This window comes from Pipistrellus hanaki, assembly GCF_964339955.1.
Source record: "Pipistrellus hanaki genome assembly, chromosome: 4".
NCBI lineage: Eukaryota > Metazoa > Chordata > Mammalia > Chiroptera > Vespertilionidae > Pipistrellus > Pipistrellus hanaki.
In genome coordinates, this window is record NC_140506.1 from 40,680,532 (window position 1) to 40,708,510 (window position 27,979).

Consider the following 27,979-nt stretch of genomic DNA (forward strand, 5'->3'; position numbering starts at 1 on the left):
GGTTTGGACACTCAGGAGAAAATGTGGACAGAGGCAGTGGCCTGGGAGTCACGGGCACAGAGGTGCCGATGGTGTGATGCAGGGAAGCAGATGCAGAATGGGTAGGCAGAGTGAGGGCAAGGCGCCCTGTGCTATTAGAATGCAGGCTGCCAAGGAGCAGGTAGGCTTCTCCTTATATACCTGAAATGGAGGCGGAGATCGAATCCTCAAAGAAGGCCGGCGAAAGCCAGGAGAGTGCGATGTCACAGAAGCCAAGGGGTTTGGGAGGGGCGGGTGCCAGTTAGAGAGGGTCCATGGGAAAAAGACAGAGGGGACATCTGTAATACGATCGATCATAACGATAAATAAATCTTCAAAGAAGAAGCCATGAGGTTGTTATGAAGAGAACTTGGCCACCAACATTAAATGCCATGAAGAAAACATGGGAAACAAGTCCCAGGTGAGTCTCCTGAGGAGGTTTACAGTGGAGCAGGTGAGGGAAAGAGCGCTCTGCGGTGAGTTCAGGGGTAGAGAGGTAATTCATTAAGTGTGGCTCTGGTAGCAGTAAGATTGGTCGATAGAATGTATGTGAAAGTAGAGAAATTCACCTATTTTAAGACAAAAAGATTTGACCATGATTAAATGCCAATAGGAAGAAATAGCCAGAGTGGGAAAGATAAAGCTACATAAGGGAAAGAGGCTAGTTGATAGTGGATGTTTTTGAGATGATGAAGGATAAATGGACCCAGAGCTGAGGGGGCAAGGTCCACCTTAAACTCTAGAGATAAAGGAGATCATTGTTGTTTTTTCCCCTCCTAATAGAAGGGTAAAAGGAACTTGAGGGGCTGCGAGAGATCAGGGACTAGTTCGGGTGGCAGGACAGTGAGAAGGTAGTTCTTTATGGCTGGCGGCTATTTTCAGAATAAGTTAGGGAGCCTGGACATCTGCGATAGAGAGATCAAGAAGCAAAAACAATTTGAAGACATATGGTAGAACAGCTGAAGTCAGATACAAGAAGGTGTATGGTGCTCCTATTCTTCAGGGTGATACAAGTTCTTCCTAGCAGTTTATAGCAGTTTGGAACACATGCAGAGAAAGTGAATAGCTCGATTTTCCCTGAAAAGGACTTTTTGATGGCGGATCCCTCTGCGGACAACAGGACAAGAACACTGAGAATGTCGGCCAGTATGATGGACAATGGAGAAGAAAGTGAAGACAAAAGGGAGAAAATAGGTAGAAGGAATATAGGAAGTCTGAGATAGAGGCTACCACTCAGTTAGATGAGCCAGTAGTCGGTAACTCCAAATTTTCTAGTTTGGTGATTAGAATTATTTATATATAATGAGACCAGTTTGCTTGAGCTAGTATTGGCTATACCTATTTAGCTGAAATAATTAGTAAAGCATATAATCTACTTCCAAAAGTGTTCTGGTTTGGATAATAAATTATATGGTATTGGTATATCCATTTAGAGATTACATGATGTGGAAGAAAGATAATGAGTTCCATTTTATACATATTGAGTAACAGTTTATTGGAAATTCAAGCTGAAAGGACAAGTGAACTGAACACACATGCAGATGCAAACTAAATTCATCCATAAAACAGAAATTAATATAGTACTAAATGACACAGTTTAGTAACTATCTCAAGACTGATATACTGATTTGCAGATAATATATTAAACTCCTAGAAAATAATTGAATTAAATACTTAAGAGCTCTTCTTTGGTATTAAAACATATTAAAATTTTGGTTAAAATGAAAAAAAAATTAAGCACTTGCAGGATAATTTTAGAATTAACCAAATTATCAATCTGTTAACATGTGAATGTACTAAGTTAATGTTGTCATACCTCAAAACATCACAAGGTGGCAGCACATTTACAATATAACATATTAACAAGGGAAAGGATCCCTTTTAGATATTCTGCAGTTAAAATATTTGAGAATTTATATCCATTTTACATTATATATATTTTTAAATGTGTGCTCTTTCATTTAAAATTGTTTTGTCATTGTTGCCAACTTGAAAAGGTAAACATGTTAAAATTTAATTTTTAAAAAATGCACATTATTTAAAAAACATTTTAGACTAAAACATGATCACTAATGTACCTTTCTGGCATTCTTAAGGTAGCTATTACAATATAGGGTATAAAACACCATAGTTATAAATGTTTTATAAATTTGCATTTGGTTGGTATATTGTAGTTATATAATTTTATTTTATTTCTTAATACTTTTATCTCACTAATGAAAGTAAATTCAGTAATTTCATTTGTTGACATTTTGAAGGAGAGTTTAGAAGTCTCATGGAGAAATTTTTTTTTTTGGCCATATTCTAGCTATAGAAACTTCAACTTGATAGATAGGATTATCAAATTTAGTCATTGCAAAATATAGGGCACCCAGTTAAATATGAATTTAAGATAACAATTTATTTAGCATAAGTATATAACATTCAATGTTTGACACATGCTTATACTAAAAATTATTCAGTTATTGGTTGTATTTTATATGGCCAACCTAGTGGAGTGGTAGGGGTGGTGGAAAGGAAAGTTGGGTGGGGAGGGGAAGCACATTTTTGAGAAACCAAAAAAATTTAGGATTTTGGTCTTCAAATCTAATCTAAGATTTAGAGGTCTTCAGGATCAAGGAGCCAGGAAAATAATTAAAAATGGACTTTAACTCAGTTGCATTCTGTGGCAAACTCATTTATATGCTAAACTAAACAACATGGGCTAAGGCTAATCAAGTACTCTGGTGAATTACCACTTACGCCACACATTGATTACTGATTTTTAAACAACAAGAAAAAAAATGCACCAACATATATTTAAAGCTATCTCAGTATTGGGCAGAATTGAATAAATAACTACAATTCAGACATGTTGGGGTCTTACTTAGGTTCAGGGTTATCATTATGAAAATCTTTCATTAGAGCATCAAGGCTGGGAAATGACATTTTAATTTCATTTAATTCAACCAACATGTCTGATACCTTCTATCTGCAGAGGACTAAGACTGTGTGATATAAAAATTAATAAAAGATTGATGTTATCCAGCTCAGTGCACATTTAGAGTTCATAATATAAAGGTTAAAATGATGCGAAATACATGCCAAATGCATTCTTAACAATTTTCCCCAAAAGTTTCAGTTCTTGGTCCACCATCTGCCATTGTTCTTCCCTGAGATGATTTTCTTCCCTCTTGAAACTGAGGGTGTCCTTATGACTTTGATTAAAATTCATGGAACCAGGATTGAATTTTTATTTAATTTTTAATTTTGAAAACATTTAAGACAATTTTTTGTCTCTTTTAAAAATATTTTTATTGATTTCAGAGAGAAAGGGAGGAGAGAGAGAGAGAAACATCAGTGATGAGAGAATCATTGATGGGCTGCCTCCCGCACGCCCCCTACTGGGGATCGAGCTAGCAACGTGGGCATGGGCCTTGACAGATAATCAAATCCTGGTTTATAGGTCGCCCACTCAACCACTGAACCAGGCCAGCCAGGCTGTTTACTTACTATTGACCTCTTACAACAGAGAAACCAAAAGATAAATTTACAAGCTAATTAAAAAGGTTTTTTCTTTGTCATTAAAGACCACGTTTCTAAAGGTATGATTTATAAACTTGCCAATCTAAAGAATTCTGATTACTTACATTTTAGTTGTCAGTAAAAAATAAGGTTATAAGAGTTATGCATTCACATTAATATGGAAGGAAATGGTGTGTGTTTCAGTGAATAACAGTATAAGGTATGGAAATACATTTTTTAAAGGAATTAAAGAAAATTGTTTGTCCTAAAATGCAGATGGTTATTTCTGAATAAGAAGAATAAGAGGGACTAGGAAAATTGTAGAGGTTTGTGGAGAAGGAATCCTAAGAAAGGAAAATCTATGTATGGTCAAGATGAAAAAACATTAAAATAAAAGTAGTAGAATAAGTTAATTTAAATACCTAAAGTAAGCTAATACAAAATTGGAGTTTGGTTCTTTCACACTGTCACAAGGATAAAGTTTTCCTATATTATTCTGCCCCAGATGTTTTGAAAAGTTTTCTGCACAGAAAGCAAGGACTGAATATTTTATTTAAATACATTTCTGTGTTGTTGTTTTTTTGTTTTCTTAATCAGGTGCTAGATCCCTCAAGAAAACAATTTTCTCAATCCTAAGAACTGAGTCATTGATAATAATAGGTTACCTATGTTTATCTTTGATATCTTTTACTTTCATTTGGAGCAAATGGATAATTTAATATTGCTTCATAAGGATATGTGATCTTTTCTGGTCAAGTATGTTTGACAAACTTCCCAAGATTCAGGAGGTAAAAGGAGATTATTATTTATTTTAACCTGAATATTGATTTGGGTAATTCTAGTGGGTGCCTGCTATACCTCAGAGATTTGTTCTCTCTCTCTCTCTTAGTATAAGACAAAATTTAAACAAATTAGGCTTATTTGATACCTAAGTACATGGAAAGATTTATCAAATAAAGAAATAAGTATATCATATTTGCATGCATATGTTCTTATTACTGAATATATTCAGGAGATTATATTCTCCATGAGTTTGTAAAGTCCTGATATAATATTTTTTATTTGTAATTCTAATCGGTATCTTAAAATGTTATGTTGCAGAAAAAAGCAAATTTCTTTGTTAATTGCATTATAGTCGGATCTATTAATTTTTGTCATTGTTTTACTCTGATACTTTTGCAAATATGTTTCATCTTCAGAAAGATAGAGAGGATTCTTTATTCCCAAATACAGGTTTCTGAGAATAAACTTTCATATTATGCCTTTAAAATGGATAAAGATTTCTAGAACTCTAAGGCATAATTGTAATCACGAAATGATTAAGACAAATAAGAACTTATTATTTGCATAAGATCAATAAGAATCTGTTCTTTTAATAACAGGACATAATTGAAAGCTGGATTTTATTATCAAGGCTTTGACTGGAATGTCTTGTTTGAGAAGGAAATGCATACACTTGGATATGAACAGACAGCTTTAAGGAATTCAGTCTGACTTACAGAAAACAATAAAAACCCTTGGAAATATTGGTCTGGTACTTGCTCACATGATTTCCAGCAGCCTTACCATGAAATTCAAGAATGTCACTTCTTGAACCTTGAGATATTTGGGGACTCAAGAAGAGAGGAACTCACCCAAAATCTAAAGGTATTGCAGGCAACATCTAACAGCAAGTCCTTATCCTGGTTTTTTTTTTATTATTTTTTATTTTTTTATTTTTTACCTTAAGAGGCAATTTAAATTCTATCAGAAGATTCCTTATGAAAGATTCCAACCAAGCACATTTAAAAATGCCAACATGATTAATTAATATTCTTTCTGACCTTACACAAGCTTGTAAATAACTTAGTCTTAGTTTGGCTATCTTTGGTCAAAAAGGAATTATTAGAGAGGAAAATTTTATGTTTCAGTATTAATAGAATAGCACTGTAGTAGAAAATGGTAATATACATTGTAGATATTAGATTCTAGTAAATTTCATTGGCTTTTGGTGTCCCCCCACCCCCCTGCTTATAAAATGGAATTCTTTTTGTTTCCTACAATATCTACTATGATTCTCCAAACATGTTTCACTTTTCTCTGATCCTTTGTCTAGAACTAAAACTGTCTTTCTCCAAAGCCATGAAAGCTAAAGATGGACAGCTTGATATAAAATTGAGAAAACTGCCACAACTCACATTTGAACAATCTATGACTGATGCTGTATAAGCCGCGAGGAAAGTTTTCCTGGACACCTGAGGGCATCATCAGAGACATTTCAAACTACCAAAGATGCGTTAGCCTTACATCTGGAAATCCCAACTGACAGCCTTAAGAACTCAGAAGCTGCCAAAACCAGTTTAACTCAGTGGATAGAGCGAAAGTTCCCAGGTTTAATTCAGGTCAAGGGCATGTATCTTGGTTAGGGGGTGTGCGAGAGGCAGCTGATCCATGATTCTCTCTCATCGATGTTTCTAACTCTCTATTGAAATATAGTGGCAACCATACTTTGGTAAAAACTGCTATTTGAATTTTAACCCTTCTAGTTTGGCCCCTGCATCTGATTAAAACACAGGGTACTTACCTCAGCTTCCAGGTGGAGACCTGGAGGCTAAGGCAATTTTCCCTTGCCTGGGACCAGGACCACAGGAGATTGATTCCCACTGACTCAGTAGCTTCAGGGATAGAAACTGTAGATAACCTTTAGAGTCTAACTGCTGAGCTCTGCTTCTGTGTTATCACTATTGCAAGATAGGGCCACATTCCAATGTCCAGCAGGATGTGACTGGGAACCAACCCTGCGGACTGTCCCCAGTCTTTAGAATTTAGTCTTTAGGATTTAAAATTTAGAACAAAGGAAAATTCCTGTGATTTAAACCTTTAAAAGGGACTGCCTACCCCTGAAACGGGGCAGTTGTGTAGAGACCACCTGCGTGTGGTGCTCTCTCGGCCGTCCTGGCCAGTTCAATAAATCCTTGCCTGCTTTTTTTTTTTTTAAATTAACCAGCCTCCGGTGGTCTTATTTTGAACCCAGGGTTCGACCCCACAACATCTATCCCTCTCTCTTCCTCTTTATAAAAAAATCAATAAAATATATTAAAAAAAACAAACTCAGAAGCTGGTTTGTTTGTTTGTTTATTTATTTATTTATTTATTTATTTATTATTGCAGGTAGGAAGGGAGAGGGAGAGCGAGAAGCATCAATAATGACAGAGAATCACCAACCAGCTGCCTCCTGCACTCCCCACACCGCAGATTTAGCCCACAACCCTGGCATGTGCCTGAATCAGGAATCGAACCGTGATCTCCTGGTTCATAGGTCAATCACGGAGCCTCGTCGGCAAGACCAGAAGCTGGTTTATAATTTGCTCTGCTTAGCCTCTGTTTTTACTTTGTTTTCATAGACATAGCTCTTATTAAATACCTGTTATTATGGAATTGAACAGTCAGCCATTTAACCCGTTCTACTGCTCAATTCCAGCAGATCCCCTTAGAGTCCTCAGCACATGTGGGTGCTTAGACAATAGGATTGTTCTGGAAAAAGTAGTCTCTACAGCAGCTAACACAATATGCTACACCTACATTAACACCTCTGGGGAAGTTCAGACTCAGAAAAAAATAGAAGCCTACTTAGTTACAAGATGTGAGAAAGGAAGACCCACTGTAATCTCTTTTCCTGGCTACCTCTGGAATGGGAAGTCTCTTTCCTGGACTGTAATTATATTGATCATCCTTAGCATATTGTTTTCTAATGGTTATAGCTCACATGTCTTTGAGGAAATATTTCATCTTTAGGACTAAAGACAGTCCTCCCAGGGGAAAAGCAAACGTTATGAAGGTACAGAGTATTCATGATAGATTGGAAACTAAAAAATATTTTAAATTAAATATAAGACAGTTTCATTCCTCTAATCCTGCACTCTGCCCCTGAATTTTCAGCAGGAAGTAGCTAGAGGAGTCTTCACCCTTTCTCCTCAAGACTGAGAGGAATGATCAAAAGAAAAAGAAGCATTAAAATCAAGGATCATTATGGCTTTGATTAAAGTTAGTTTTAGCTCAAAGAGCTCAGCCTATCCCCAAAAGTTGAGCCTAGCTGAAGAGAACCCAGCCTAACTCCAAACAGTTGAGCCCTATCTAGAGGGTCAGAGCCTAGCCCCTAACTGCCTAGTGTAGCCCCAAGGAGTTGAGTCTAGGCCTCCTCCTCCTCTTCCTCCTCTTCCTCCTCTTCCTCCTCCTCCTCAGGACTTTTCCTTTCCCCTGAATAATCAACAGAACACCTGCCTAGTGGTCACAGGATCTGGACCTCCAGTAGCTGACAATAACATCTTGACTTAAGTGATGTATCAGTTCCTGAGTCCTAAGTTGGAACAAACCTTAGGGCTACTTTCCCATAAGATCAGACAAAGAGGAAAAAACGGTCAGAACTATCTTCAAGACCTGATTCATCACCCTTATCTCACCTTCAAACAATCAGCTCCCAGCACGCTGCCTAACCACTAACCAAGGATTTCTTGTAATTTTGCCCTATATAACCTGTCTCCTGCCGGCCATTGGGGAGTCTCAGTCTTGAACATTAGCTTCCTGTCCTCTTAGATGGTGCTATTCATAATAAAACAGCCAATCTTTCTGTTAGGTTTGATCAAATACTCGAATCAATTCCCCTCCCCTGGGAAATGACCTGTAGGCCACTTTATGATGGACATTCCCTTCTGCTTATACCACATTCCACTTGCTGAGACCATTGTCCTTCCCCTCCAGAAGTTACACACCCCCTACTGGCCCCAATCTTCAGGCAAGGTAGAAAAGATGAATTCCTTAATTCTCTATTACCCTGTTCCCCCCGTGCACCCTCTTTCTTAGTGCCTTTGAGCTCATGTATGGAAGAGCCTTCTTATTAGGAAACTTCCCTTCCACAGAGACTCCTCTAGGAGACTGTCCCCATTTTAAATCTTGTCCATCAATTACTCAGAGATCCTGCTGATCAGGTCCTCCCTCAACCTTTTATGGGAGCCATTCCCCCTGCTCCTCTACACCAGGGGACTGGGTCCTCCTACAGGAAATCCATTCATCAAATAATTTACAGCCCTGATGGCAAAGCCATTATTGGGTACTTCTAACTACCCCAACTGCAGCTAAACTATCAGGGCATGTCCCATGGTTCTGCCTTCCAAATTAAGACTGGCCCCATAACAGCACCATTTTACAGGGTGAGATTTCCTTCTTTTTAGACCCCGAACATACATGCCCTTTCCTCCACTTGGGACAAGCCCAGCCCTGGAAGTAGAGATCAGCTCTCCTTCTCATGTCACTCCAGCCCTTCTCTCCCATACCCATAAGGAACCTTCTTGAACAAACACTTAACCTTGCTCATTCCCTCCTAAACCAGACCAATCGACCTTACCCAGGAACTGCTGGCTCTGCCTTTCCCTCTCCTCTTCGGTGTATCCTACCATCCCTATGCATATCAAGAAATAGAGTCAGGTAAAAATCACTCTAGCTTATAAGAAGGAAAAGGGAACCATATTTCTCAAAAAGACAGATACCCTTCTAGGTAATTATCCTGCAGCCCAGGCAAATCAAGCCGCCCTTCTTTTCCAAACTTATATCAAATCTCTTATTAAAAATACCGGTAGCTCCTTCCTCCATCCTAGGCCCAGGTCCTATTACTCTACGTACCCCACTAATTGCCCAAGCCCCTTTATGCTGTATAAGGTCACAGGGAAAAAGCAAATTTAAATTAAATATATCACAGGGCAATATAACAACAGTCCATTTCCCATCATCAGCTGGCAACACCACAGTAACCTAGAACTACTGAATCGCCATTGGTCCCGATGGGTTGACTTCCAGGTCTGCCCAGAAGACAATGGTTATTTCCTGTAGGTTACTGTGGTGTTGTTATGGGGCCAGTCTTATTTGTTGTTATGGGGCCAGTTGTTATGGGGCCAGTTCTAGGTTACTGTGGTGCTGTTATGGGGCCAGTCTTAATTTGGAAGGCAGAACATGGGACATGGTCTATTTTACTTCTTATCCAACCATCCATACCTGAGGCTTCCCTGCTCCTTTCCTTCCCTTTCACTTAGATAACAACCCATTCCAGCATTTCATTGCAATAAAATCTCAACCACTCATCTGTCACCCCTTATTGGTAGCGATAGCGCTATGGTGACTACCTTTTAGCTTGGAGCACGGAACTGGAAAAGGAACTTCACACCCTTTAGTTCACCTCTTCTCCCTACACCTTTCAGCTTGTCTCTGTGATCCGGGATTTTTCTTCCTCTGTGGGGAAAACACATACATCTTCCTCCCAACCAGGACCCTGTACTCTCGTCTATCTCTCATCCAATGTAGATGTAGACCCCAATAATCAGTCTTTACCTGTACTTGTAACCAATTATATCTGACACAAAAGGGCAATCCAAATAATCCCTCTCCTCATAGCCCTCAGCATCACAGCAAGGCTTGGAACTGCCTGAGGGGGCTTAACCACTTCTCTGGCATATTTTGCAAATTCATGGGGCTACTGACTAAAATATATAAATTGGTATACCCGACTACTTCCCTTCATAAGACCATTAATGTTCCTATTCCTCATCTTCAGTTTTGGCCCATGTATTCTGTGCCATTTTTCCTTTCCTTCAGAGCCACTTTGAGCCTTCACCAAGCCGTCTCTCAGGGAAATCATGCTGCTATGACCTCTCTCTACAACCATGAGGAATCTATACAGTTTTCTAGCTGACCACTATCAAAGTCCATCCCCCTATTATCTCCACGTTCCCTGTCAGCAGGAAGTAACTACTGAAGATATGTCCTTCATCCCTATTCCATAAAACAAAAAGCTGGATTGTTAGTGTTTTTTTTTTTTTAAATATATTTTATTGATTTTTTTTACAGAGAGGAAGAAAGAGGGATAGAGAGTTAGAAACATTGACGAGAGTCATCAATCAGCTGCCTCTTGCACATTCCCTACTGGGGATATGCCTGCAACCAAGGTACATGCCCTTGACTGGAATCAAACCTGGGACTTTTCAGTTCCCAGACTGAGGCTCTATTCACTGAGCCAAACCGGTTTTGGCTGGATTGTTAGTTTTGCTCAAATAATTGAATCAATTCTGCTCCACTGAGAACTGACCTTTAGGCAACTTTACAATGGATATTCCCTTTAGCTTAGATCGCATTCCACTTGCTAAAACCATTATCCTTCCCCTCCAGACCTGTCTAGAAAATTTTCCATCCAGAAAAATCCCATTCAGGGTCCTTTATAATTTCTGACTCCCCATCCCTGGGTGCTGGCGCCATTTTAGGGCTCTGCCCATCTGGTTTCCAGATGACCTAATAAATGTATAATCCCTCAGCACTTTTGTCCTGGTGCATTCCTCTTTCAACAACCCTAACACTTTCTCCACTGCAATTCTCAAGTGTCTAGTGCTTGGCTCTGGCAACACAGGTAGATGACTCTTTCTGTTCTATAGTGGTCTTCCATGTATTTTTAACTCCCATTTTAATACTAAAGACTTCCAAATGTTTGGAAGTTATGACCTCTCCCCTGGGCTTAAGATATGTACAACTCAGATGGGTTTTTGGCTGTCCCATTTTCTAAATTAGACTCACCGTTGTCTCCAGAAACTTTTACCAATCTTAGTCAATTGCATCCCTCTTCATGTTATCTTCTGCTCTTGAAACATTCACACTATCCTTGACTTCTCTCCTCCATCAATCAATGCAGCCTTATTAAATTTGTGCCCATAGTGTTCCCATTCCTCTTACATTTATTTCCACCTCCAATCTCACTTTCCTTAAATTTTGTTAAAATTATCAAGTAATTTGAATCACATGAAAATCTTTATACCAATCAGTATTATTTAAATCTGAGAAGAGTTTGTGAATTTAACACCATTGAAAGATAGGAAGGCAACTGATAAGGACACAAAGACAGAATCAGGGAATGGCCTGGGCTTTGGAGGTGTTCAGACATTTGAGATATAGGCACTTGGGATAGAAGACAAGGAGACCCCTGAGGCCTCATGTTCAGCACTGTGCTGGGCACTTATAACAACAATGAGCATTTATAGGGTGCCTACACAATGTCCCGCTTTAATTTCACACCACGTGGTGATTGATGCAGGCCAATGATCCCTCTCCTCTAGGCTACAGAATAGAAAGGGAAGGAAATCGATCTCTCAATCCCATCCATCAGTCCTAGCAATTTAAAAAGTTGGAAGCACACCTTTATGCTATAAGACCAGATCAGTATCTTATGGGAGCACTAAACATAATCAAAGAGAACATAAATAAATCTGAAACAGTTAATAAAACATGACTGTCATGCCATATGTTAAATATAAAATGGAATTTAAACAAAATGACTCTGATTACAGCAAGTTTTCACTGTTCCTTTTTCTGCAGTTAGTTTTCCAGAATCTACAATAAGCATCAATGGCCAAATGTCTCTGAAACGAAGTGCAGTTAAGTAACTGTCCACATATGTCTAAAAGATGTTGGCTTTGACCAGTATTTCCAATGTGACGGCTAATTCCTGTGCTTGCCCTGTATATATTACTGTCATCCTCTTTCAGCCCCTTGACTTAGAGGAATTCTGGGACCAAATATACGAATTCTCATTGTCCTCTTCCTCTAGACCCAGATACTTGGGGTAGCATATGGGCTCAAACAGTAGAATATAACAAGCCATAGGTGGTCTACTTATTCAGGTGCAGCAACCCAATCCTGGCAATGAAGGCTGAGAGAACATGAAAGTAGATTATGGCAAAGTGAAAAGAAAGGGTTCAAAAGAGTGGGTTTGGATGCCCCTGGGGATAGAGGCAGGGTGGAAGGACAGGTTGATCAGCCTCAGCTAGAAGGAGCCAGTGGTTAACAGGACCTCAGGTCCTTCAGGTTTTTATAAATAGGCCTTGAGGGAATCCCTCTGGAGTGGAGTCCCTGAGAGATTGAAGACCATGGAGAAGTAAATCAACTTAATTACACCCTTTGGTGTAAAGATGGCTAGGCCTCCAGATGTTTAAAATTTTGTTTTTACAGAAAACAAAACATTTAAAGAGATAAAAAGCTTGAAATGTAAGTGCATGAGTGAAACTCATTCACACTTAGTGTGTAATCAGTCAAGAAATCAATAAACCAGATCCTCTGGCTTGAAGGGAGAGCAGGAGTCTCAGGTTATGAGGTGGGGGGAGGGGAGAGGGGGAGGAAAGTTTGGATAAGTTCAAAGGAAGAAGTCCCAGGAGATTAAGAAGGCAAACTGCACCTACATGGCAAATTTTACTAGTGATTCATGATGTGTGTCCATCTGTCTTCTTCACTAGCTTGTGAACTCCTTGAGCCAATTATTCTGTAACACCAAGCATGGTGCCTGGTGAAACAGAGAGCACTAACTCACTCTGTGCTCAGTCTGAATTTTAGTAGCAACCGGAGGACAGTGACCATATGCAAGTGAATTTTTTGCTTTTCCTGTCTGTCCAACTAGACATGTTGTTGGAAGCATAGCCCTCTGGGAGCCCTGGAGTGCCAGAGCTGCCCTCCCAGGCCCATCTGTGCCCACACAACCAAGAAAGAAAGCGCTTGTCCACTCAGCTAAGAGATAGCAACCATGTGAAAATGACTTTCAAGATGCCTGCCTCAAAATTCTCCGAAAACAAAAACTATGAGCCTAGAACTTTTTTTGTTGTTTCTGTTACCCAGGCTCTTGTAATATTTTAGATTCGTTTTCATAAATTTTGACTTTCTGATTTTGATAGAATTCATTTTCCAGGTATAAAGAGAGAGCTACAGCACACAGTGCTAGTGTGACTTGATGAGCAGCTTCCTTCTTTCTCACTGCCATACACAGAACCAAAGTTCTCTAAATAGGAAACTTCCGTTCCACCTGGGCAGGCCGATTTATGGATTATACCTCTAGACTCAGCAAGTAACAAATTAATCATTTTTTTTCCCTCCGACTGAGGCATTTTACCTTCCCATATAAATTTCAGAGCTGGTCTTGATTAATGCTGATGTGCTGAACACTATTACCATTAAGCCATAGATCTTGCTGAGAGCCAATTGGAGTGATAATTCATATATCTCCTGGAGAAAAGTTTTTCAAAACTCTCAGTTTAATATTCTGATGGATTAATCTTCTATGATATCCTGAAGCTTCTTTCAAACACCGACTTTCTTGGTAATTGTTTCTGTCTAGGATTTCCCCCCCCCCCCCCATTATGACAATTTAATGGAAGCAACGTTCCTGCTTCACAGCTACCTATGAATAGCAGGTATAGAGGAAGTTGTTCTATATGCTAATTATTAGAGTTTGAGAGCAATATTTTGGAAAAATATAAAGCAAACCTCATTACCCAAAAGCAATTTTTACTATTATCTTTTTATATATATAATGAAAAAAATCTAAATATGTACATAGTAATATGTGATACTGCCTGCTAAACTTTTAAGCTAGTATTTACTCCTTTAAACTTGAAAACAATACATTTTACATTTTTTCCACTTGAAAAAAAAAGGTGATTGGTGATTCAACCTCTCCCCACTCTTTTTGAACTGGTAGGTCATGACCACTCTGCACAACACAAATCTTATATTGGAAGCAAGTTTCAGTTTTTGAACTGTATTCTGATGGAGGCAGAAAGTTGATGGTAAATTACCCAACAAAGAGTAAACTGATTTTAAATGCAACCACTGGGAACTTAATCAAGTGTTAAGTGGTGCCTCGGTTTTGAAATTATATAAAAGCCCCTTGCTGTAGTTTTACTCTGAGCACCTACCCCGATGTCTGGCATAGAGTTTGCATGCAGTCTACAGAATGAAAGTCTCAGATTTTTTAGGAGGCTGCTGAGAGCGCCTTCTTTGACTCATCCACTAGGTGGCACCCAGGGACCGTGCTTCACACACTGAACCTTCACAGACCTTCCCATTCATGGTGTAAATAAAGAGCTGCATTATTAATTTATACCATCACGTCCACTCTACACCTAATATTTATTTAACCAGCTGCTTCCTCTAATCCTCCTTAAACACTATTGATTAAGATCCTAAGTATAGTCAGGTTTCCATCCCTCCCCATTTCCCCCAACAACACTTTGTTTCCTTTAAATAACAGGATAAGTGCATTTAATAACACAGAGCAGGTATTTACTAGTATTTACTCCTTTAAACTTGAAAACAATACATTTTACATTTTTTTCCACTTGAAAAAAAAGGTGATTGGTGATTCAACCTCATAGGTACTATGGTAACGAATAGTAAATCCAGGCTGTTGGAAAACTAACCAGAGGTGACAAAAAACTATAATGTACAAGTTTTTTCCCCCCTCAAATTTGTTTTGTATTTTATTGGAATTTTAATTGGTAGAGCACCATTATCTTAAAAATATAATCCGGAAGATAAAACATGCATGAAAAGAAAAAGAAAATTAGTACTTTCTGGCAAGGGGAGTTATTTTCTGAACATGACTCTTGTTCATCTTTACAAAGGTGAAGCGCAGTGCTACCGAAGGTTTCAAAGACTTCTTCAACTACTCAGAAAAATACCAGCATTTCACACCCAGAAAGCTAAAAAGTAGGACGGCCATCTCCGCAAACCCTACATACTCTGAATGCATTTATCTTGGATGTGTTACTTGCTCCAAAAGGCATGAAAAGGAGGTGAAACCACTAGGTGTATAATGAACTGATTCATCTGTGAAAGCCTCTTCAGTGCTTCTAAATTACAGTGTCCCTCACTCCTCGGAGAGACAGGGTCTTGCTGACATAAAAGGCTCTCTTTGTAAGAACATGATGTTCCCTTCTTTCTCGTTTCTCATGGAAAGTCCAGGCTCACTGGCCTCCTATCGGGAATACTGGGCTCTGGGTACATTCTTCCTGGGGGCCACTGAGCTTAGAGACGGTTGGTTTTCTCCTGATCATTTAATGAAAAGTAAGCAAAATTACTTCTCTGTATCTAGTTGTTCTACTTTAAGCTGTCTTCAGTTTTATGAAGAAACAACCAAAAGTGTAGTCATTCTCTCTTAGCTTCAACAATTAAATTAGTAACAGATAGCCCCAAATAACTAAAGACTAAAGCTGAAATGCTCATCACACCTTTGTCATACATCCCATTTTACAGAATGGGAGGAAAAACTTCTTTATGGGTAGAAATAAATGGACATGAAGTTAAAACTTGATGTAAAGATTAAGAAACATTACATTAAAAGTTGTCCAAGGAGAATTACTATGCTCTATTTTTGGTAGAACAAAATTCCAATTTTATGATTACATTAAAATATTGAAGTCACTGAAGTGTGTATAAAATTACTTCAAAGTTAGCACACTGAAATAATCAAATAAAAACGATTACCAGAAACTACATTCAAAATGAATAAATATTAGATTTCACTTAGAAATTAATTCACAGGCTTTATTTCTTAAGAACCGTTAGCTTCCAAGGAGCCAGCCAGTATGTTTGATTTTATGACATCACGCTGGAACATGCACAGGAACACTTTCCGCCCTAAAAATTCCCAAACTTACTGGCCACTTTGTGTATTTTTCCAGTGATAAATGAGAATAAAATAATCCACTTTCAAAATAATAAACTATCTTACTTTCAACATAGCAGTTATATTCAATGGAAGAAAACAACTTAATTTAAGCCCCCAAAAGTTCAAATTTGCTTAGGGTGGTGAACAGTCTCAAACTTACATATTTTCTTTAATCCACTTTTAAAAGTAATCTTAACAACTATAACACAAATTGTTGTGCATTAACGTTATCTATTAATATGATTCAATACATGAAATGTATCATAATTCAATGACCTTAAGTTCACAGTTAACTGGCAAGGCCTGGACCAAAATTGGTAACATCTCAAAGATGATCTACCTAACTGCTATTACCTATGATTATAATAACTTTCATTTTCACATACACATATATGTAGGATACCCCCAAAAATATACCCACGCATGTTGAATCATTATAAAGGCAGTATTTATGAACATGCATTTCATTTTCAAAATTGAGCTATCAGCTGTTAAAGTGTGGATGCATTTTGGGGAGATTCCCTAAAACATAACTCATAAATCTGGAATGGATAGTACCCTTCCTCAGCATTTCCTTCAGCCTATACTATTCTCTCTCTCTCTCTCTCTCTCTCTCTCTCTCTCTCTCTCTCTCTCTCTTTTTTTTTTTTTTTTCATCTCAGGTGCTATAAAAATGCCTGTTGAAATACAGATGAAAAAGCCACTACTTGGAAACCAGACGTCTACCAGATTTATAGTAGCACTGGCAAAAGCCAGGATACTAGTTAATCCTCACCCCAATTCTAACTGAGCTTGTTTATTGCAATACAGTATTTTATGTGACAGGAATCCTATTATATATATATAAAAAATGAGATATCCCATTACAGTCAAGAGAACATAATAAGAAAATTTATCTTAATGTATACATAGATTGTGATGTGTATTGCTTTCTGAAATCTTAAAGGCACCAAGGTTTGGCCAAAAGAGTAAAAAAAAAAAAGACTGTGGAAGTTTTACCTTGTCCTGAAATCCCGAAGTTCAGATGCTCCCAAGTCCTGCTGAAGTTGGAGCCTGGAGATCAAGTGGAGCTAAAGCTCTTTGCCCTCACCTTAAGTTTGTCTCTGGGCAAGGGTGTGCGCGCGCGCCCGAGTGAGTGCGTGTGTGTGTGTGTGTGTGTGTGTGTGTGTGTGTGTGTGTAGAATGTGTCTTTGTGGCGCTGGATGGCAGAGGTCCTGGTCCAGGAAAGAAGGAGGACTTTCTCACTAAGAGCAGAAGAAAAGCAAAGCGTCACCAGGAAAGTTTTCCTCCCAGATCCCCTAATTACAGCCTAACGTGCGCTTCATGCAAACTTCAGGGAGGAAGGGAGGAAGGGAGGGGCAGCTCTGTGCCCAGACCTTGTGAAACAGCAGCTCTTAGATGACTGCCCCAAGCACAGGGAAAGCAATAGCCTCAACCACAAGCCCGCACCCACACCACACCTCCTGCAGCCTCACCGCTCCTAGGTGTGCCCAGAGGGATGGGGGCGAGGGGCCCTGTGAAGTGATCTGGGGGCCAGCGGGGTGGGGCAGACGCCCCAGGACACTGAACTTTCGCTTCGTTGTTTAGCTTCTGCTTAAAAGGGAAATTCTAGGGGAGGAGAGGTTGTGGCTTTCTAGCCTCCCGTTCCCCAAAGTAGATCCAGGGGAGCCAGGTAGGGAGGCAGTTATGACCGCAGCAGATAGAGCTGGAGGTGGCCTTCCGCTGTCAGAGGTATAGTTAATACTGTCAGGGGTGTATTTTCTTGTTTACTGGACTCAGTATCGCTATTGGGTTGGAATCCCCTTTACACAGACAAACAACTGCGGTTGTACCCCTGGATGACTGAGCTCAGAAACCTGGATTTTATTTATAGAGTGTGGAACGCGAGGGGCAGACGAGATGGGTGGGGTTGGCTTATGGATCCATCCCCAGGATTAGACCAGATGGGCGCAGGGCGCACGGCGCACGGCGCGCACACACACACACACACACACACACACACACACACACACGCCCTCGCCCCTAAAATAACCGCTGGAAGATGCTGGGCCACGGGGGAAAACGCCTGCCGAACAAATAGACATTTATTTATAACTCCTGGGAGAGTCTATAGGTCCATTGATTCCCGCCTTGAGTAACCAAGGGTTTTGGAGAGGAAACGGCTTCATATTTCAATAACAGAGCCACCTTTGATGGAGCCCAGGAGGGGAAAAGAGAAACACACCGCAGGAAGCACAGGCTGTGGAAGCTGCAGCCGGGAGGGAGGAGGGCGCGGGGCTGGCCCGGGGCTGAGGACAAGCAAACAAGCCCGCGGGCCCCGGCCGGGCGGGGCGCGCGGGGCCCACGGGGGGCATTGGGGGGCTGGGGGGGGGGTTCCTAGGGGCTCGCGGCCACGCTCCAGGCTCCGGTCCACCCGCCTGGGAGAGGGGCAGGGGTGGCTCGGGCTCATCCCCGCCGCGGCTGCTGCTGGGCGCCGGCCGGCCGGGGGACCAGTGGGGTAGCGGGTCTCCCGGGCCAGAGGATGCGGGAGCAGAGGGTTAGAGGGTTGGTGCGGCAGGGATGGGTGATGGTGATGGGGCAGGGGTTCTCGCGGGCAGACTGGCTAGTAGGGAAGGGTCGTTAACCGGACAGGGGAGCAGGGAGACAGGGCGATCCGTGGGGCAGGTGACCCTCAGGGCTATGGAGCTGGCGAGGCCGGGCGGTCTGTAGGGGCGCGCGGAGGCGGCGGCTAGCGGCGCTATTGTCTTACAGATAAACCCTAAGCCACCCAGGCAGCTCCCTCTTTGGAGAGAGGCGGGAAGGAGGTCTAAATAAATAAATAAATAAATAAAAATAATAAAAAATAACAACTCTTCCTGCTTTTCCTTGACGTGTTTCACCAGTTGTCCAGTTCTTGTGCCCGGGCTCTCCGCGGCCTGCCATTCGGAATTTTTTTTTTAGAAATTTAACACGTGCCTCTTGGAAAGCTTTCATTCCAAAGACAAACCAACCACTCACAAACCCTCACTGCATGAAGACAGTTATTTTCGAAATGAAATAACTAAAAATGAATCCTCCAACAGGCTATTCAATACCCTTTCTTGTAATTTCAGAAGCTAGTAGGCAAGACACCTCTTTTCATTGTTGTTTGTTTGTTTGTTTGTTTGTTTCTCCCCACAGGCCCCTAAAGGATTTGCAATTTTATGTCATTAATTTCGTGCTTATTTCAAGGGCTGTTGCAATACATGAACTGCCAGTATGAAGATGACACACCTCTACTTGTTAAGGATGAAAAGAGCGTTTATGCAGTTTCTTGTAAATGTCCAGGATATTATGTATTTTAAGGGACATAAAGGAATTAGGCTTAAAAACAGATATCCTTTATATTAAAGCTCCATAAAGGTGGCGAGGCTGGTGGTGTATGGCTATGGGGTCATATAACGATGGTTTAAGTACTGATCGTGTTCCCTCAGTTTAAAAAACCAACTTCTGGGAATTGCCTGGAGGATAAATCAGATCAGCTGGCCCATGGATGGCCCTTTGTCCCCTTATCTCCAGTCTGCTCCCTATATTTACTTAGAGTGCATTCTCTTCAGACATTGTTAGCCACACAAAAACATCTGTTTCGCAACTTAGACCACAATGACTTTTTTTTTTTTCTTTTCAATTTCAGGTAAAAACCTCATTTGAGGTAAGTTTCAAGAAATAATGGCAGCTACTCACTCTGTTGTTCCTTGTCATTTCTTCCTCACCCTCATTTCCTACCTCTGCTTCCAAGTTGCCTGGTTGCTGGTCTTTGTTAAAAGATCTCCCGTGTTTTTAATCACAAATACTTAACGTGTCAATATGTGTGTTTTAAGTGTTATTCAGGCTTAATTTAATTATTAATGTACCTTTTCATTCTTTTGGGGCTCATTTATACTCATTATTGAAAATTTTCATTGGAATTATGTTAAGTTTTTATATTTTTGTGTGTGTTTTGTTAATGAATGTTCCACTAAATAGTGCTTTACAGAGGAACACATTATTTTGACCAGTCAGTATTATTATGTATCAAGCAAAGTCATAATAAGCTTTGGTTAAACAAATCTTTTTCATGACCAACTATTTTACAAAGATGTAAGTTAAAAGTATATTAAAGATCCAAATATCTTTTCCCCCAAATATCTTTTTAAAGGAAAACCATATCAAAAGGGTGGTCTATATATAAAGATCCCCTCTGGAGGGTATGAATGGGAGGGGGGGGATGGTAAGATATGTACACAGATAATAATTTAATTATTTAATTATTTAATAATTTAATAAAAAATAAAATAATCACCACACACAAAAAAGAATCTCCTCTAGTTATTAACATTATTAATTCATGTGGAAACCCATGTTTTCCATTGCATATTTAGGTGTTTTTGCTTTTACTTTGGAGAAGGCAGGAAGGCCATCTTTTTTTTTTAGATTCAAGAAAAAAAAAAACGCGCCAAATATTTTTAAAATGACTTAGGTGCTTAACATTTATGTCACATTTTCCTATAAATTACCTGGCTATTGTAGAGATATAAAGCTTAAAAATTAAAATTGAAAATCAAGATGGCTCTGAAAAAGCAAACACAAAGTTAGAAATAATGGATATAGAATCTGCACATTTTGAATAGATCATGTACAAAAGTATTTTTTAAGAATGAAAATTAAATCAGAAGAATGGTGTTATAAAATGCAACTTTGTATTCTTTTGCTAATTGTTAGACAATTTGAGTAACCAGACTGAACCCAATAAAATGGAACATTCAACTATTTTTGACCAATCCAAACAGGCAATTTTATCGGGCTTAACCTAATACAAACTTAAATATGTGCATCCTATAAACATAGCAGGAACATTTTCACCATTTAAAGAATACCGATCTAACATATCATGAATATGTAGAATATTCACCAGCAGAATGGCATTCCTTCCAGCATATAACACTTAGGATGAAATATGCATTAATATTTAAAACCATCTCCTCTTCCAACTCTGAAAGAGGCTGCTCTTCAGTTATCCACTGAATTGCAGAGAACTACAACCACGTGAGTGCAGTTCCCTGGAATTTCCACCTCAGGCTAGCATTGTACCTGCTAGGCCATCTGCTGGGGTAAAGGTGAAGCTATGTGCACTTTGGGGTAGTGGGGAGGGAGCCATTTGACCTTTCCTGTCTGAGGGCTCCGCACTTCATTAGGTTTCCCTTGAGAACACCAGCCTAACCATGAGAAAGACATAATTTGTAATTAAGTCCTTCCCACTGGCTATATTCCTGTTGAACTCCACGATTAAAACACAAATTCAATATTCTCTAAATGGTCACAAAGCATTTGATAAAAGGTTATTTTGCTTTGAATGCAGTGTGTGCCTGTGTGTATGTGTGTGGTGGGGGTGACATTCCAGAAGCCCGCTTTTTGTATGCTCACTCTGGGAAAGTGTCCTGCAGAGAGGCTCCTCAAAAGGGCAAACAAAATAATTAGGCAATAAATTGTTCAACTGTTAAGAGCAGAGCCTTTTCAGAAGCCAGTGAAGCCATAGGAATATCGTGCCATGTGACAGATTTCCTCAACTCCCGGGAATAAGGACCTGCTCGCCCCTTCTTGTCTGTTGTTTGGTTTGGTTTCACAGCACCTTTCTTGTAATCAATTGTTCTCTCATGTTTTTCTTTTATCCAGAATGCCAAAAGTATTTCTTCATTTTATCCCCAATAAATGGATGTCTATTTCATTAGTACAGATTCTACTAATTTTGCACTAAGCTCCGGCTTTAAGTCCTTTGTCATGGTCTCTTTCTCTTGATATTAGAAAAGCTCTTCCTTTCTCAGAATCCCACATCACTCACTGCTGAGAACATGCACTTGCCACTTTTATATTGCCTTGTATTTTATTTGTATTTTCATGCTTGTAGGTGGTGTGTTGTTTTAATCCAGTGTATTGTAAACTCTCTGAGGGACGATAGTTGTATCTTTGCATCTTTACGTTTCATCGAACAGCCTTGCTGTTAGAAGCTTACCAAAAATGTTTATTGCTGTTATTGAAGATGATTTAAGATTTTTTTAATATTCAGTAGAGAAAATATAAACAAAGAAGAAAAGCTCATTATTGAAAAAGCTAGTTAAAAACAAAACAAAACAAAACACCTCACAGACACAGATAGCAGTATGATGATTACCAGAGGGAGATGGGGGTGAGGGGAGGCAGAAGAAGGTATTGGGATGGTGACTTGGGATAGTAAATACGCAATAAAATATACTGATGATGTATTTATAGAAACCTATTTAATTTTATTAACCATTGTCCCCCCAATAAATTCGATTAAAAATAAAACAGCAGGTGATTACCACCAAAAAAACTTAATTTAGAGTATTTTGCATCTAATAGCCAATGGCATAAATAATAAATCATCAAAGGTTGATTAATAATTCGTGTCATTGTTATTGATCTCATAGAATTAAAAGAAACATAACACATATTTTTCTTCCACGCTTGGCTGATGAGTGATGGTATAAATCATAATCAGTGAAGGTAAATATTTTATTCCTTTAAGAAAATAGGTTGAGGCTAGTAGAAAAATAAGGCTTTATCTTAGAATTACATTGTCAGCCACTAGAATATTGATTTTTTTCACTTGCATTTATATAGTTATTTTTAATTTAAACCAATTATAACTATCAGTAAATGTGGTTCTTATCGTATTTTCTTCTTACTGTTTCTTCTTTCAACCTTCAGAGAAAAGGAAGCCAAGTTTAATTGGGCTGGGATGATTTATATATAGTCCTTCTTAGGATAAAATGAGTTTGAATTAGCTAATGCATCAAGGTTGGCATAGGGCAAGACTACGTAGGAGAGACCAAAGTACAGGGCTTTGATTATTTGAAAGGGAAGGAAAATACTCTAGAGTCGTGAGAAAGATACAGAGAAAGACAGGATTGTGTTGTATCAGAAACCTATTAAAAACAATTTCAAAAAGGAGAGATTAGTCAAGTGTCAAGTTTAGGGACAGTTCTACCAGAAGACTAGATGAGAATATTAACATCTAACTAAATTCTAATTTAAATGGTTTTGAGAAAATATCTGTATGTTTTTGAAATGTTATTTCCAAGTCTATGTTAAACTTGATAGATAAAATCAAATTTTTTTCTCATCTCACCAGAAATACAAAATTCATTCTCTCCTGACATCCAAATTTCAGGCAGACACTAGGCAGTATTTAAAATAATTGCTAAAAGTGCCTATCTATGTCTATATATAAAACATATACACAAGTCATATATTTTGCATTGAGGTCATTAGAAAGCTCACTGTGATTTATTTTAAGCATTGAGGAAGTAAAAGGATTTTGGAAGAAGTCTTTGAACAGTGCATGTGGAAATAACCCTACATATATTTATCTTGAATACTTCCTTTCATAGACTAGCCCAGCCAATTGATTCTACTATAAATAGGAAACCTGTACTCCTTTCTTAACCACAATCAAGTTGTTTCAGCATATGTCTAAATTAAGGCACAAAAGTTTAAACTAGAAGAAATGAAGAAATGAAAAAGAGGAAGTATTTCTCTATGTGTCTAGCTGCTATTAGCCATCTTGCTAAATGCACAATAATTCTTCAGTAATCCTGCTCTAAATGTCAATTAGATAATGCTTGCTGGTGCAAGCACCTGGAATTGGATCTCTTTTGAGCTTAAAGGCAGGTAATTTGGGAACATGAAAAGTTTTGAAAATTTACAAAGTTCAGATGACTATCTCTCAGCTTGTAACGGAAAGAATTGTCAGTAACTTTAGAATCTAATCTCTAGGAAGTCTTTCCCTCTGAATATTCTCTATTCTAAACTCTCTGTATCCCCTTCAATAAGAGTTAAATAGAAGTAGAAAGTTGTTAGAATTAAAGGTAAGCTAAAATGAGCTAAGACAATTCTTGACTTTCTGAATAAATATATTGAGAATTCACACAGAGATTAAGAAATTGTCTCAATGTCATCCTGGTATCCTGGTATAAGTCTATAAGTTTGCCAACCATTTCTACAAATCAAAGAATTTAGAATGCACTTGTACTTAATGTATTTTTATAAAACATGGCTAAGAATTAGTTTTCCCCTCATTGTTTATTACCTTATTTCTCTATTATGGAACTTAGTACAATTAAGTTCACTAGCTAGGCATATATTTATCTCTCTTATATATTATACTATGAGCAAATTGATTATTCATGTCTAATTAATTCTTCAGTCTTCCAATGTTGCTTCCCATGCCTTGTACATTTAGGGATAGAGAAAAGTTTATTGAATTTAATCCCATCAAACCATAGAGGAAGTATGTTATCAGGAAAAAATTGGAAAGTGATTTCTAGTTCAACTTTTCAGATTTATCTTCTTTTAAAAAAAAGAGCAATGTGTTTTGATTTGCGGACCTGACTTAACTCATTTTTATGGCTTTTGGTCCTTCCCTCTTCCCTGTTAGTTCTGCTCTCAATGCCTAGCATTACAAATGTTTGATCTTTCCTACAAGTTGGAAATTATCCTGTCAAGATTCTGTTGACTCTATAAAAAAGCTTGAAATGTTTCTCACACTTGTCACCTTTCTCTCATTTTGAATAATGCTTTTTTTATTTGAACCCCACTCTTTGCAATAGCAACTTAGTTGCCTTCCCTGACTCTTAGCTCTCCTTTGTAGGGGTCCAGTTCTTCATGCCTATAATGCTATTTCATTCTGTCATAACTCTGTACATAGCACTTCTTTCACCAAAAACATTTTCACCACGGCTGGTTGGAGAGTCAAACTCTAAAAAACCAAGATGTGTACAGGCATCCCTCAATTCATTTTACTTTTAATGAAAGAATTACATTACCATCTGTTTTCAATACTTGAGAGAAACCTGAAGAGGATTTATACTTTTACAAGAAGAAGGAGGAGGAGGAGGAAGAGGAGGAGAAGAGGAAGGAGAAGAGGAAGAGGAAGAGGAAGAGGAAGAGGAAGAAGAAGAAGAAGAAGAAGAAGAAGAAGAAGAAGAAGAAAAGTGAAGATAACTTCCAGCATTTCTTTGTTTTGCACTGAGCCTTATAGTAGCAGCAGGCTCCCCAAGCATTGACAGTGACCTTCCAGCTCCTTCCTGGGAACCACACCCAGCATCTCAGTCTCATGCTGCCATAGCTTTAATGGGGAACGTTTGTGCTTTATCTCAATTTCTTTTGTGAGGCCTTTAGCAAGTTGTGCCATAAGGTATCTATCGGTGTTCCCCTTAGCATAAAACTGGACATGATTAAGTGTATTTGATACAATTTGGTAGGTTATTTTTGGGGTCTGTGTATGCTCAAACATGTTTCCATATGAATTAACTAGAGGCCTGGTGCATGAATTCATGCATGGGTGGGATCCGTCGGCCTGGCCATCAATCAGGCCATTGGGGCATCTTGCCCAGTCCTAATTGGGGCCAGCTGGCGGGGAAGGGGGTTTGGGACCAAAGGAAGTTAGCCAGCTATGGGTGGTTGTCTGTGGGAGTGCACTGACCACCAGAGGGCAGCTCCTATATTGAGTGTCTGCCCCCTGATGGCCAGTGAGTGTCATAGCTACTGGCCGGTTGTCCGGTCATTGGTTGCTTAGGCTTTTATATATATAGGTGATAATTGCTTCTTTGCTGTATACTATCCTGGTTTACAAAAGGTTTCATAAAAACACTATACTTTCAGATAGCGAGAACCTGTATTTGGTTTTGTGACCTAGACTTTAAAAACCTACACTGCTTTATTATACTTGGCCTGAGAATGGCACTCTTTACTATTTAAATTATTTAAGTTGTTTGGAGTCAGAGAAACTACCTTGGGATCAAGTTGAGTAATATAGTTGTTTATCAGACTTGGGTGACTCCTAATATGTGTGTGGGGGGTGGGGAGAGGCTTGTATTATTTGAGTATTACTTATTCATAGAGTACTCAGAATAGTGTGTAGAGAGTTCAGAAGGCCCTTCCCACAACTGAAATATCAGTTTAAAAAAACTGTGTACTTTGCTGAGTTGAATTTCTGTTTTTAAAAAATACTTAACTTTTTCACAGTAGTTTTAGGTTCACAGTAAAATTGAGGTGAAAGTATAGATATTTCCCCAAACTCGTCCTGTCCCTCCTACACATGGATAGTGTCTTGCATTATCAACATTTCTCCCTAGAGGGATACCTTTATTACAAATGATGAACCTATGTTGACACAGCCTTATCACCCAGAATCTTTAGTTTACTTCTGGATCCACTCTTGGAGTTGTACATTGTAAGGATTCAGACAAATATATAATGACATATGTCTGCCATTATAGAATATTATCAGTGTAGAATATTATCACTGCTCAACACATTCTCTGTGCTTCACCTATTTATCCCTCCTTCCACCTAACTCCCGGCAACCACTGAATTTCCATTTTTAATGCCTCTAGATATTTTAAGAAGCTAACAGTGAGCTTCTGTGAGATCCCATCCTGAATGAAAATATACAGTCCTAGAAACTACTTAGAAAACATAACAGAGCATCAATTTGTGAGCTTTTAAAATACGTGTTATTTTTTTAAAAATATGTCCTAATATTTTCTAGCTTCTCTGTAAAAGGGTATAAATGAAAAGTTTTGAGGTAAAGTAACTCAATGCATTAGGGGTCTAATCCTGGCCTTTTATTAAGAGTAGTGCTTCATTTCTGCCTCGTGGACTATTATGCAGGCTGCTTCACTACTACTGATGTGCAATAGTTAGCCTTCTTTTAATCTTTACTATGGTGGTGTTATTTTCTACTTAGTAATATTTCAATGAAACATAATTAATTATCTTTATTCAACTGCATAATTTCATGTGAACTTAAGGTTCATAGCATTATTTTTATCTCAATGTGAAATATTTATATCATTTTGTGACTACCCTTTTAAAGTTAACTCTGAAAATGACTTTCTGGCACCATTTAAAAAATAATTGAACTTGAAGCATATTTTGCCTCACTGATTCTTCAAAGTTCTGGCTGTCAAACACTATCTTTTTTCCCCTTAGTGTTTAGGACAAAAGAAGAAATTTATTAAATAAAATACCTAATTTTAATGTCTATAATTTTTCTGTATGCTGCTATTATCAAAGAATGAGAAAAGTAATAAGATCCATGGTTGTCATTTCCATTCTTTCTTTACTTGGTCTTTAGGAAGGGAGGGTTTGAATAATCCATGATCCATGTTTGTTTTTTTGACGGGATGAACATTTTTATCAAGGTTTTCGTTGTTTTCACTCCAAAATAAAAGCAGATTTTACCTCGTCATAGTTAGGCAATCACAATTAATTGATGGCTTAATCAATAAAATAAAATAATAATGTCTTCTTAAAGTTTTGAGTCATCTAGCTTGTGTTCTTGCATCAAAATATTTATCAGCAGTTACTAAAGCTATTTTGACTTATTCACTTGTCCTGCAGACAATGGAAATAATAAAAATAGAATATATACACACACACATATATATAAGCACATGTATCTATATAAACTTGTAAAGCCTATATTATTGATATGTATGTATATATATAGTTTAGGTGAGCTTCTCTTTTACATATTGTTCAAACCATATTCTACAGAGGTTTTTGAGTCCTCATGTTCAACAGAACATATATTCTGTGAAGGAAAGGTTTATACCTGGGAAATTTTGGTGCTTGGAAAGTTACAAAAGAACCCTAATTGCCTTATCAGATACATATTTTTTCTTTTTCCCCCTCAGAGACATCATATGATTCTCTCTTCCTAAGATGTGTATATCAGCATATTTGTAAAAGAAGATGTGATCACTTCTGGTCTTATTTGTACTTGAGAAATAGTGTTTTTTTGGGGGAAAAAATCCACTTAATCTGTCAAAATGCTGAAATATTTCTACTATGCTGTTTTTGAATTTCAATCACAATACAGCTACATTTTAAATTGGTTTTAGCTGTTGTAGTTACAATACATGTTTACTA

The 27,979-nt window shown here is 38.4% G+C and overlaps 1 protein-coding gene across 2 annotated transcripts in view; it reads right to left on the reverse strand.

Moving 5' to 3' along the window:
- Positions 1-17,394, reverse strand: part of HAPLN1 (hyaluronan and proteoglycan link protein 1) — a 67,238-nt gene extending 49,844 nt beyond the window's left edge. The window contains exon 1 of one of the 2 annotated variants that reach the window (XM_084882181.1): positions 17,027-17,394. The gene's annotated coding sequence lies outside the window, so the exon portion shown is untranslated. The remainder of the gene's footprint in view (positions 1-17,026) is intronic. The other variant, XM_084882180.1, reaches the window with a different exon arrangement.
- Between the last annotated feature and the right edge of the window lie 10,585 nt (positions 17,395-27,979).